The sequence below is a fragment of the Neodiprion lecontei genome, chromosome 6 (assembly GCF_021901455.1).
Source record: "Neodiprion lecontei isolate iyNeoLeco1 chromosome 6, iyNeoLeco1.1, whole genome shotgun sequence".
Classification (NCBI taxonomy): Eukaryota; Metazoa; Arthropoda; class Insecta; order Hymenoptera; family Diprionidae; genus Neodiprion; species Neodiprion lecontei.
The window spans coordinates 20,586,079-20,600,681 of NC_060265.1; positions in this window are offsets into that span (position 1 = coordinate 20,586,079).

The window sequence follows — 14,603 nt, forward strand, 5'->3', positions numbered from 1 at the left end:
CTTCTTCATTAGGAAGAACCAGGTACGTTATCGATATGATTCTTGCTGACCAGTTGTCTTTTCATCGTCTGCGAATTTCGTTCTTCCTCACAAAATTTTATGGCCAGTCGACGTTGCAGAGAAAAAACATTATCAGATAACTGTTCGGATACCTCGAGCCGATTTTTCCGTACCTTTGCACGCCTCGTTGAATAATGCAACCTGAAATTACGATATAGTGTTTGTCTGAAATGAAAAGCGATCGCACATCATTGATTCCTCACATATATCATTATATTTTTGTTCATATTTGAGGTGTATTCTACAACGCGGTGTATCCATTGATATTGGAGATTCAATACACTAACGAAACATTGTTCCAACTTACAGAAACGACCTGCAGTTATATCGTCAGTCATGGTTCGAACTGGACTGAATCGTATTCCTTCATCAGACGAGCATACGGAACAAACGTCGAAGGTGTACCGAATGCCTCTCCACGAGGATAAACAGGTACGTCATCGATACGATTCTTTCTTGCTGGCTATATTTTCATGGTCAACCGATACCGTTTTTCATACGGATTTTTATGGCCAGTCGATGTTGCAGAGACATAGTATTATCAGACAACTGTTCCGATACCTCGAGCTAATGTTTCCGTACCTTTTCACGCCTCGTTGAATAATGCAACCTGAAATTACGATGTATAATAGTGTTCACCTGAGATGAAAAGCGATGGCACATCATTCATCCCTCACGTTATGATTATATTTTTGTTTCAATTTGTAGTGAATTTCACGATGTGGTGTACTCGTTGATGATGCAGTTTGAATATACTTACAAAATATCGCACCAACATACGGAATTCAACTGCAGTTGTACCGTCAGTCATGGTTATAAATGTACTGAATTGCGTTCCTTCATCGGACGAACATACAGAACGAACGTCGCAGCTGCACCGACTGCTTCTCCATTAGTAAAAACAGGTACGTCATCGACATGATTCTTACTTGCCGGCTACCTTTTCATCGTCTACTGATACCGGGATTCTTACGGTGAAAATAGAATTATCAGACAACTGTTCGGATACGTCGAGCTAGTTTTTCGTATCTTTTCACGCCTCGTTGAGTGATTCAACCTGAAATTACGATGTTAGTGTTTATTTGAAATGGAAACCGATCGCACATCATTCATTCCGCACATATAGCATTCTAGTTTTGTTTATATTCCGGGTGAATTTTACATCGTTACAACATGAGGGTATCCATTGATATTGGAGATTCAATACACTAACGAAACATTGTTCCAACTTACAGAAACGACCTGCAGTTATATCGTCAGTCATGGTTCGAACTGGACTGAATCGTATTCCTTCATCAGACGAGCATACGGAACAAAAGTCGAAGGTGCACAGACCGCTTCTCCACGAGGATAAGCAGGTACGTCTTCGATATGATTCTTACTTGCCGGCTATTTTTTCATGGTCAACCGATACCGATTTTCCTACGGATTTTCACGGCCAGTCGATGTTGCAAACAAAATATTATCAGACAACTGTTCGGATACCTCGAGCAAGTTTTTCATACTTTTTCACGCCTCGATGAATAATCCAACCTGACACTACGATGTAGTGTTTATCTGAGATGGAAAGCGATCGCACATCATTCATCCCTCACCTTATCATTATATTTTTGTTTCAATTTGTAGTGAATTTCACGATGTGGTGTACTCGTTGATGATGCAGTTTGAATATACTTACAAAATATCGCACCAACATACGGAATTCAACTGCAGTTGTACCGTCAGTCATGGTTATAAATGTACTGAATTGCGTTCCTTCATCGGACGAACATACAGAACGAACGTCGCAGCTGCATCGACTGATTCTTAATGGGGAAATATAGGTACGGCATCGTTACGAATTTTACTTACCAGCTGTCTATTCATGATCTAGTCACTCCGTTCTGAACTACATCTGATTTTCAATTCTGCGTACTTACACGTCCTTCTGTCTTTCATTTGTAAACTCTGCAGATCATTCTTTCGACGTTACAATTTTTTTCGATACACGGAGCGGCGCAGCGTGTGCTTACATAAAATCCGAATTGATCGTGTGATTCAACATGCGTATTCTCTTACACTTCAGCGCAACGAGCACGCATGCAATCCTGAACGTGTCCAATACGACGATGCGAAAATAACGCACGTCGAAGTGCAAAGGGGCCTGTGACGGGTAAGCTAAATATCTATCCTTGAGTTACTCTTCAAGCAAAAGAAACGCATCGAATTACGTTCAAATATGTAACACGAACAATATCCCTATTCGAAGGAGTAATGTAAAATAAATAATTTGCTTTGACTGTGCCGATACCTGTTAAACAAACTTCGATATACGAATTAAGTAAATGATACGATTGACTTTTCAGTTCAAGTACGAGAAGCCTCGAGGAATGGAGCAAAAGGAAAAACGTGACGTTGACACATTTGAAGGCTGTTGGAATTTGCTGGGGACACTGCGGCATGGCTTTGCGAGCAGAGACATCCGAGTAACCCCTGGAATAATCGGTAACGTCCGTGAGTCGCACGCGTTTGGGTTTGGTGTTTTCTTCCCTGGTGTCCCTTTGTCAGGTGGCGTGGCGGTAACAATTGTCACACAAAATATTCGCTTAGCTGCATGGATAGGCTCATTCGCTAAGGCAGCGGAGCTCATTTATCAATCGAATCATTTCCTTGTAATCGTAACGAGCAATGTTCAAGTAGGTCAAGTATTGTCACAACCGTTGCCCGCTGCTTAAAGTGGAATGAGCATCGCGACAGGGAACCCTCGCTTACTCGACATTGCAAAACCAAAATTAGATTGACTTTTGAAATTATTCGAGGTATTGTCGTTTAAGCGGTGGATTTACCTGAGGTTTGATTATTTCTCAACGATTCTGTAATCGATTCAACTCCTAAAGTCTGGTACAAGTTAACGCAGTTCAATTGCATGCTTTTACTCGAGTTACTTTCCGTTTTACATCAGGCAGCGCGAATTGACCAAATGCAGATTTAGCTCGCTTAGAAAGATGCTGTTGAGCATCATATAGGATGTCTAACCCGTTTTATTTTCTTGTCGTTTGTGTACCACGAGCCCTCCAGCAATCGCAAAACTACTCGGTGTAAGTGTAGCTGGCGGGTGGCGGTACACGAACGGATTCCTCCCTACAGGTACACGACGAACAAGTAAGTCACACACACAACCACGAGGCGATTGGAGAAGAATGATTGTGTTGGAAAGAGTGTGACAATCGTTAGCTCGTATATAGGTATTGAATCGGGCAGGTAGAGAGGGGAATGCAATGGGATCGGTTGTTTATGATTGTGAGTGCGAGTGTCCGTCTCTCCGTTTTTTTTTTTTTTTTTTTTTTTTTCTATATTTCGAAAATTCCGTTGGGTGGTTCGAAGATACAGGGAATCAGGCGAGGGTAGGCAGGTCGCGATGTACCGGAAGTGACTAACTTTTGTACATTCCACAGCGTCAGGCGATTGCAGAATTATTGTTCAGTCGTGGTAACTTTTGATGATGTTGAAATTCGCGTGTTCTCCCGACGTCTTGACTTTGCTGCCGGTTCCTCCGAATGCCACTTTCTGTAATCGCCTGAATGGGCTGAACGCGTCTCTGAATCATCCACGCGTTTCGTGGTGCGCTAGATGAGAAGAGATGCTGAGCTCGAAGACGTCGCGTCGAAGAGGACCGCCGACCGCCACGCCAGACAATGCATGCTGTTCATCCTCCCCCAACCCCCTGCCCGGACTTGATTTCGCATCTGAGAAAAAGAATCAGCATCGCAATGTGTCGGAATTGTAAAGACGCTGATGCGGATTTTCTTTCTAAAGGATTATGCGACAAGTCCAGTTACTCTAAGTTGTGCCTTCTTCCGAATCAATCGATCGCGCCTTTTTGCGCGTCGATTTCGCGAACGCTATTAACGTGAAATTTAATTTTTTTTTTCAACTCGTTTGCAAGTTAGACATCGCTGCCTTTTGCGCGCTGACTTGACACACCTTATGACTCTGAGAACAAACGCGGCATCTTCCGATCCACGGGAATGAAAATCCTGAATGTGGAAATGACGATGATGATTACGCAAAGCTTTTATACGGTCGATAATTTTCTATTTCTCCTGTATAATGTGAGGGTAAAATCAATTTTTTTTTTTTTTTTTCCCGCCCTTATTGCGCTAATAACATTTTTTGTCTGTTTCAGCTATAATTTCACACTTTTTTTCAGGTCACTTAATCGTTTCCTACTTATACTAAAATTATGAATCAGACAAACTGGCAAACAGACGTTTCAACAAGTTTCGGCAAATTGCTTATTCGTTCCACAGACACTTTTCTAGTATCGAATAATGCAATTTGCAAGAAGCCTTGTAAAAATCATTCTTTTGAGGATTACGTTTTGTTTTCAGTAAATTTGTGAATAATTTTTCAATACAACGTGTATTTCTCTGTTTCAGGTGAATCGATCTGGTTTCATTGATGTCACTGGTCGCGAAAACGGAAATAATCTTAATTTGAAGAAAATATTTGCTGCAATGGTTCTTGGTCCGATAATCGATTGTCCAAAGAAGAATATTCTTTTGCAATCGAAACAATCTGCCAAAAACTGTTGCATTGAATATTTTCTTTGAGCTTTTCTTCAGTTAGATTTTTCTGTTTCAGCTCGGTCAATCTGGTTTTCTTGAGAAACGACGTAGGCACACGAACGGCTACTTTATCGAAACAAAAACGACAGGTGGGCAGACGATCGGATTTTTAACGATTAATTATCCACCTAAGAAATGAATATTACGACTCAGAAGTACTACACGAAAATACGATTGACTCACATTAAATGTTTGCATACATGTTTCCATTCATTTTCATTACAGTTCACTGCTTTTGACGTGATCCATGCTCATGCCGAAACCAACGTTGGAGAAACCGCTACGAGATGAGTGCAGCAGCTTGGAAACTGAGAAATTTCTTTTTACGTGATTGCTGTAAGTGGAACCAAGGTTTATCTGAATCAGAACGCCATCGCACGTTATTCATTTCTCACGATATTATAATGTTTTTGTTTGAATTTGTGATGAATTGTTCAGCGCAGTGTTCTCATTGATGATAGATATTGAATGTACTAACAAAATATTATACGAACTTACAGAAATCAACTGCAGTAGTACCGTCAGGCATTGTAAGAAATGAAACAAATTGCGTTCCATCACCAGAGGTGCACACAGAACGAACGTTGCAGCTGTACCGACTGCTTCTTCATTAGGAAGAACCAGGTACGTTATCGATATGATTCTTGCTGACCAGTTGTCTTTTCATCGTCTGCGAATTTCGTTCTTCCTCACAAAATTTTATGGCCAGTCGACGTTGCAGAGAAAAAACATTATCAGATAACTGTTCGGATACCTCGAGCCGATTTTTCCGTACCTTTGCACGCCTCGTTGAATAATGCAACCTGAAATTACGATATAGTGTTTGTCTGAAATGAAAAGCGATCGCACATCATTGATTCCTCACATATATCATTATATTTTTGTTCATATTTGAGGTGTATTCTACAACGCGGTGTATCCATTGATATTGGAGATTCAATACACTAACGAAACATTGTTCCAACTTACAGAAACGACCTGCAGTTATATCGTCAGTCATGGTTCGAACTGGACTGAATCGTATTCCTTCATCAGACGAGCATACGGAACAAACGTCGAAGGTGTACCGAATGCCTCTCCACGAGGATAAACAGGTACGTCATCGATACGATTCTTTCTTGCTGGCTATATTTTCATGGTCAACCGATACCGTTTTTCATACGGATTTTTATGGCCAGTCGATGTTGCAGAGACATAGTATTATCAGACAACTGTTCCGATACCTCGAGCTAATGTTTCCGTACCTTTTCACGCCTCGTTGAATAATGCAACCTGAAATTACGATGTATAATAGTGTTCACCTGAGATGAAAAGCGATGGCACATCATTCATCCCTCACGTTATGATTATATTTTTGTTTCAATTTGTAGTGAATTTCACGATGTGGTGTACTCGTTGATGATGCAGTTTGAATATACTTACAAAATATCGCACCAACATACGGAATTCAACTGCAGTTGTACCGTCAGTCATGGTTATAAATGTACTGAATTGCGTTCCTTCATCGGACGAACATACAGAACGAACGTCGCAGCTGCACCGACTGCTTCTCCATTAGTAAAAACAGGTACGTCATCGACATGATTCTTACTTGCCGGCTACCTTTTCATCGTCTACTGATACCGGGATTCTTACGGTGAAAATAGAATTATCAGACAACTGTTCGGATACGTCGAGCTAGTTTTTCGTATCTTTTCACGCCTCGTTGAGTGATTCAACCTGAAATTACGATGTTAGTGTTTATTTGAAATGGAAACCGATCGCACATCATTCATTCCGCACATATAGCATTCTAGTTTTGTTTATATTCCGGGTGAATTTTACATCGTTACAACATGAGGGTATCCATTGATATTGGAGATTCAATACACTAACGAAACATTGTTCCAACTTACAGAAACGACCTGCAGTTATATCGTCAGTCATGGTTCGAACTGGACTGAATCGTATTCCTTCATCAGACGAGCATACGGAACAAAAGTCGAAGGTGCACAGACCGCTTCTCCACGAGGATAAGCAGGTACGTCTTCGATATGATTCTTACTTGCCGGCTATTTTTTCATGGTCAACCGATACCGATTTTCCTACGGATTTTCACGGCCAGTCGATGTTGCAAACAAAATATTATCAGACAACTGTTCGGATACCTCGAGCAAGTTTTTCATACCTTTTCACGCCTCGATGAATAATCCAACCTGACACTACGATGTAGTGTTTATCTGAGATGGAAAGCGATCGCACATCATTCATCCCTCACCTTATCATTATATTTTTGTTTCAATTTGTAGTGAATTTCACGATGTGGTGTACTCGTTGATGATGCAGTTTGAATATACTTACAAAATATCGCACCAACATACGGAATTCAACTGCAGTTGTACCGTCAGTCATGGTTATAAATGTACTGAATTGCGTTCCTTCATCGGACGAACATACAGAACGAACGTCGCAGCTGCATCGACTGATTCTTAATGGGGAAATATAGGTACGGCATCGTTACGAATTTTACTTACCAGCTGTCTATTCATGATCTAGTCACTCCGTTCTGAACTACATCTGATTTTCAATTCTGCGTACTTACACGTCCTTCTGTCTTTCATTTGTAAACTCTGCAGATCATTCTTTCGACGTTACAATTTTTTTCGATACACGGAGCGGCGCAGCGTGTGCTTACATAAAATCCGAATTGATCGTGTGATTCAACATGCGTATTCTCTTACACTTCAGCGCAACGAGCACGCATGCAATCCTGAACGTGTCCAATACGACGATGCGAAAATAACGCACGTCGAAGTGCAAAGGGGCCTGTGACGGGTAAGCTAAATATCTATCCTTGAGTTACTCTTCAAGCAAAAGAAACGCATCGAATTACGTTCAAATATGTAACACGAACAATATCCCTATTCGAAGGAGTAATGTAAAATAAATAATTTGCTTTGACTGTGCCGATACCTGTTAAACAAACTTCGATATACGAATTAAGTAAATGATACGATTGACTTTTCAGTTCAAGTACGAGAAGCCTCGAGGAATGGAGCAAAAGGAAAAACGTGACGTTGACACATTTGAAGGCTGTTGGAATTTGCTGGGGACACTGCGGCATGGCTTTGCGAGCAGAGACATCCGAGTAACCCCTGGAATAATCGGTAACGTCCGTGAGTCGCACGCGTTGGGTTTGGTGTTTTCTTCCCTGGTGTCCCTTTGTCAGGTGGCGTGGCGGTAACAATTGTCACACAAAATATTCGCTTAGCTGCATGGATAGGCTCATTCGCTAAGGCAGCGGAGCTCATTTATCAATCGAATCATTTCCTTGTAATCGTAACGAGCAATGTTCAAGTAGGTCAAGTATTGTCACAACCGTTGCCCGCTGCTTAAAGTGGAATGAGCATCGCGACAGGGAACCCTCGCTTACTCGACATTGCAAAACCAAAATTAGATTGACTTTTGAAATTATTCGAGGTATTGTCGTTTAAGCGGTGGATTTACCTGAGGTTTGATTATTTCTCAACGATTCTGTAATCGATTCAACTCCTAAAGTCTGGTACAAGTTAACGCAGTTCAATTGCATGCTTTTACTCGAGTTACTTTCCGTTTTACATCAGGCAGCGCGAATTGACCAAATGCAGATTTAGCTCGCTTAGAAAGATGCTGTTGAGCATCATATAGGATGTCTAACCCGTTTTATTTTCTTGTCGTTTGTGTACCACGAGCCCTCCAGCAATCGCAAAACTACTCGGTGTAAGTGTAGCTGGCGGGTGGCGGTACACGAACGGATTCCTCCCTACAGGTACACGACGAACAAGTAAGTCACACACACAACCACGAGGCGATTGGAGAAGAATGATTGTGTTGGAAAGAGTGTGACAATCGTTAGCTCGTATATAGGTATTGAATCGGGCAGGTAGAGAGGGGAATGCAATGGGATCGGTTGTTTATGATTGTGAGTGCGAGTGTCCGTCTCTCCGTTTTTTTTTTTTTTTTTTTTTTTTTCTATATTTCGAAAATTCCGTTGGGTGGTTCGAAGATACAGGGAATCAGGCGAGGGTAGGCAGGTCGCGATGTACCGGAAGTGACTAACTTTTGTACATTCCACAGCGTCAGGCGATTGCAGAATTATTGTTCAGTCGTGGTAACTTTTGATGATGTTGAAATTCGCGTGTTCTCCCGACGTCTTGACTTTGCTGCCGGTTCCTCCGAATGCCACTTTCTGTAATCGCCTGAATGGGCTGAACGCGTCTCTGAATCATCCACGCGTTTCGTGGTGCGCTAGATGAGAAGAGATGCTGAGCTCGAAGACGTCGCGTCGAAGAGGACCGCCGACCGCCACGCCAGACAATGCATGCTGTTCATTCTCCCCCAACCCCCTGCCCGGACTTGATTTCGCATCTGAGAAAAAGAATCAGCATCGCAATGTGTCGGAATTGTAAAGACGCTGATGCGGATTTTCTTTCTAAAGGATTATGCGACAAGTCCAGTTACTCTAAGTTGTGCCTTCTTCCGAATCAATCGATCGCGCCTTTTTGCGCGTCGATTTCGCGAACGCTATTAACGTGAAATTTAATTTTTTTTTTCAACTCGTTTGCAAGTTAGACATCGCTGCCTTTTGCGCGCTGACTTGACACACCTTATGACTCTGAGAACAAACGCGGCATCTTCCGATCCACGGGAATGAAAATCCTGAATGTGGAAATGACGATGATGATTACGCAAAGCTTTTATACGGTCGATAATTTTCTATCTCTCCTGTATAATGTGAGGGTAAAATCAATTTTTTTTTTTTTTTCCCGCCCTTATTGCGCTAATAACATTTTTTGTCTGTTTCAGCTATAATTTCACACTTTTTTTCAGGTCACTTAATCGTTTCCTACTTATACTAAAATTATGAATCAGACAAACTGGCAAACAGACGTTTCAACAAGTTTCGGCAAATTGCTTATTCGTTCCACAGACACTTTTCTAGTATCGAATAATGCAATTTGCAAGAAGCCTTGTAAAAATCATTCTTTTGAGGATTACGTTTCGTTTTCAGTAAATTTGTGAATAATTTTTCAATACAACGTGTATTTCTCTGTTTCAGGTGAATCGATCTGGTTTCATTGATGTCACTGGTCGCGAAAACGGAAATAATCTTAATTTGAAGAAAATATTTGCTGCAATGGTTCTTGGTCCGATAATCGATTGTCCAAAGAAGAATATTCTTTTGCAATCGAAACAATCTGCCAAAAACTGTTGCATTGAATATTTTCTTTGAGCTTTTCTTCAGTTAGATTTTTCTGTTTCAGCTCGGTCAACTCGGATTTCTTGCGACACTAGGACGTCACACGAACAGCTACTCTATCAACACGAAAAAGATAGGACAGCAGTCGATCCAGTTTTTAATGAATAATTATCCATCTAGAAAATTAATCTTACGACTCAGAAGTACTACACGAAAATACGATTGACACTCATCAATAGTTCGAATACATGATTTTATTGATTTCCAATACAGTTCAATGCTCCCTACGTGATCTATGCTCACGTCGAAACCAACGTTGACGAAACCGTTACGTGAAGAGTGCAGCGGCTTGGAAAGGGTGAAATTCCTTTTCACGTGATTGCTGTAAGTGGAACCAAGGTTTATCTGAATCAGAGCGCCATCGCACGTTATTCATTTCTGACGATATCATAACGTTTTTGTTTGAATTTGTGATGAATTGTTCAGCGCAGTGTTCTCATTGATGATAGATATTGAATGTACTAATAAAATTTTGTTCGAACTTACAGAAATCAACTGCAGTAGTACCTTCAGTCAACGTACTGAACACTCTGTCAAAAAACCGAATTTGAGTTCAATTTGCTACTCGCATTCTTCTTTAGCTCGAGGTATTTAGTGTACTAATCATATTTTCCATTCATTCAATTATAATTTTTTCCTCCCTTTTTACGGGACGAATTGAAAATTTCTGTGTCCCGTCAGTTATTTAGGGTTCGGTGTCCCTCGGGATACCAAATTATTTCCCCATCCTGCAAAATATTTACTTTTTCTGGTTTACAGCTGATCTCGAAAAATGAGTTTTCTATTTCAGAATAGCGCCAAACAGCCAAAACTAATGGCAGCCACCATTTGCCTAGATTTTTCCTCTAGCGTTTTTTTTTTTCTCTTCAATAGGTTAGTTCATACTGATTCCCGGGAAAAGCAGAACCGTTGTGAAGCAGGCAATTAAAACATATGTACGTAATCAACATAATTTCAAACAGTTGTACATTACCAACAAATCGTAAGAACAGTATTTCACGCAGTATTATTTATCCTTCCGCAAACTAGTTCAAGTACTAGAAAAACCATAATGTGGGATCAGAAGCTTGAATATTTTCTCTTTTTCCTCAACAGGTTCCTTCCCTTCTCACGAAACTGTTTTCTATTGTATTGTCGTTGAACGTTGTCTGATTTATGAACCGTGTCGGAGTTCTTTCAGGTTTTTTGTATTTTCGTCGATAGAACCATACGTTAAAAGAAAAAAGAAAACTTGCAAGTTTTCATGTCCATTATTGGAATGTGAAGTATCAATTTCAGATTTTTTCATCCAACTGTGATCATCCTGGCGAAGTTTGTTGGGATAGACCGACAAAGATACCAATATTCTTTTGAAACACTCTTTTTCGGATAGTGGAGTTCCGAAAACGTGAGAATTTATCGATATTAGATGAAGTCATGTTCGATCGTAACCAATACTTTTCTTATATCATCATAGACGACGAAAACTAGAAATCATGTATTTGGAAGACCGTATTCACATGAAACCTTGTCATTTTGCATATTTGCCCGTAAGTTTTGCTTTTCATGCTTGTAATAGTACTGCAAGTGTGCCTACGACGTCGGCCCAATGGACTGCTTTGTGTTTTCAAAAAATTATGCAACACACTTAATCCAAATTCTGTTAGCTTTCCTGTGAATCGTCGGATCTCTTCGGGCCTGATTGAAGTTGTTCCTGTTTGCGTCAGCAAAGTTTTTCTACCAGTTTAATCTCAGTTTTTCCAACCCTTCTGATATTTTCTCGCTTAATTTTTTTGGTGTTTTAGCTTGACTGATTTTTCTTGATCTAATCAAATAATTTATGTCAACGGCTTTCTAACTCTAATTTTTCCAGATTTTAGCTTAAGAATAAATTTCCCGTACCAATAGTTGATGGTACCCAAGGACTTTAACCTAGACAGAGGTGAATGATTTAGGGCTACATCTGAGACTAGGATTAATTTAATCAGTGTTTAAGTGTTGAAATAGATATAAGTGCATGGGTAGGAGAGTGCATGCATGCAAAGGCTTATGCTGTAAGGCAAATTTCTAGAGGCAAAAGTCGATGATGCTGAAGGGCTGAAGTCTAAAGGCGGAGGCTGATGCTCGAGGGAGCCAAAAGGTAAAGGTCAATGCTCTGGGGCTTAATTCAGAAACTGGGATTCATTTCATTAGAGTACAAATTTTAATGTAGACATAGACGTAGACATGAATGCATGGGTAAGAAAGTGCATGAATACAGTGGCCGATGCTGAAAGGTAAAATTATAGAAGCAAAAGTCAATGATGCTGAGGGGCGAAAGTCCGGAGGCGGAGGCTGATGCTTAAGGGAATCTGAAGGCAAAGGTGCTCTAGAGTAGATTCAAAAACTAGAATTAATTACATTACAGTCCGAATTCTGAGGTAGATATGAATGCATGGGTAGAACAGTGTATGAACGCAGTGGCCGATGCTGGAAGGTAAAATTATGCAAGCAGAGGACAATGATGCTAAAGGGCTGAAGTATAAAGGCTGAGGCTGATGTTTGAGGGAATCTGAAGGCATAGGTGCTCTAGGGCTAGATTCTAAGGATAGGATTACTTTCATACAAGTAAGTTTTAAGATAAATTTAAGTGCGTAAAGGCTAAGGTCGATGTAGGTGAACGTTGATGGAACTTCGAAAAACGCGCAAACCCCTGATTCGTTCACATGATAGGTGGCAAAAATCTGTAGTTGAAAACTGCGCCTGTCCCACGCTTTCGTCTCTAAGCAGGCCGTGCACCCGTAGAGTCGTTCCAGACGTTACGACGTTCTGGGCGACCCCTAAGTTTCACCGTGTCCTTGTGCATGGTGACGCCAGTAGGCATATCCCAGGCCTATATCTCATCTTTATACGTACCTGCTCCGACGCCCGGCCAGGGTACCGGATTCAAGCAGTACTTATGGAGGTGAGACGAAGCTGGTGCACTGCGGTGTCTCGACACCCTGGTGGCGGCGGGTTGTACGTTTGGACTTTCACTGAATGTCCTAGTCGCGGGAACGTGACGTCTGGGGAGAGTCTGTGTTGGGACAGAAGTGGCCGAAACTGTTTACTTGCCAGACCCAGATAAAATTTGAAAATCTTTCCGTTGAGAATAATTCCAAAATCCCGGGTGTTAATTTTAGTTTCTTATTTGTGGATTGGGCGTACTAGTAATACCACGTTAGAAAAAGCGCGCCAAACACTTTACCGCTTGTAGCGGCGTGGAAACCTCTGATAGACTCACCCTCGAAAGATGAGCGGAAAATATCTCTCGCATTTTGAGATCGAAACTCGACATTGAAGTCTGAACCCTTCGTGGTCCACACCTCGGAGCCAAAGCGCGAACATCTCACGGGTAGTGGTCGTTAGTTTAGAAATACATTGAAACGCCAAGTTTAGTTCGGAAATTGCGTGAACCCCTGGTCAGGTCCCCCTTCGCCGAGGAATGGAATCCTCTGATCGGCTCACCCTTGACAGAGAAGCGAAGAATACCTCTCGCATTTTGAGATCGCAACTCGACATTGGAGTCTGAACCCTTCAAGATCCACACCTCGGAGCCGACGCGCGAACATCTCACGGGTAGTGGTCGTTAGTTTAGAAATACATTGAAACGCCAAGTTTAGTTCGGAAATTGCGTGAACCCCGGTCAGGTCCCCCTTAGCCGAGGAGTGGAATCCTCTGATCGGCTCACCCTTGACAGAGAAGCGAAGAATACCTCTCGCATTTTGAGATCGAAACTCGACATTGAAGTCTGAACCCTTCGTGGTCCACACCTCGGAGCCAAAGCGCGAACATCTCACGGGTAGTGGTCGTTAGTTTAGAAATACATTGAAACGCCAAGTTTAGTTCGGAAATTGCGTGAACCCCTGGTCAGGTCCCCCTTCGCCGAGGAATGGAATCCTCTGATCGGCTCACCCTTGACAGAGAAGCGAAGAATACCTCTCGCATTTTGAGATCGCAACTCGACATTGGAGTCTGAACCCTTCAAGATCCACACCTCGGAGCCGACGCGCGAACATCTCACGGGTAGTGGTCGTTAGTTTAGAAATACATTGAAACGCCAAGTTTAGTTCGGAAATTGCGTGAACCCCGGTCAGGTCCCCCTTAGCCGAGGAGTGGAATCCTCTGATCGGCTCACCCTTGACAGAGAAGCGAAGAATACCTCTCGCATTTTGAGATCGCAACTCGACATTGGAGTCTGAACCCTTCAAGATCCACACCTCGGAGCCGAAGCGCGAACATCTCACGGGTAGTGGTCGTTAGTTTAGAAATACATTGAAACGCCAAGTTTAGTTCGGAAATTGCGTGAACCCCGGTCAGGTCCCCCTTAGCCGAGGAGTGGAATCCTCTGATCGGCTCACCCTTGACAGAGAAGCGAAGAATACCTCTCGCATTTTGAGATCGCAACTCGACATTGGAGTCTGAACCCTTCAAGATCCACACCTCGGAGCCGACGTGCGAACATCTCACGGGTAGTGGTCGTTAGTTTAGAAATACATTGAAACGCCAAGTTTAGTTCGGAAATTGCGTGAACCCCGGTCAGGTCCCCCTTAGCCGAGGAGTGGAATCCTCTGATCGGCTCACCCTTGACAGAGAAGCGAAGAATACCTCTCGCATTTTGAGATCGCAACTCGACATTGGAGTCTGAACCCTTCAAGATC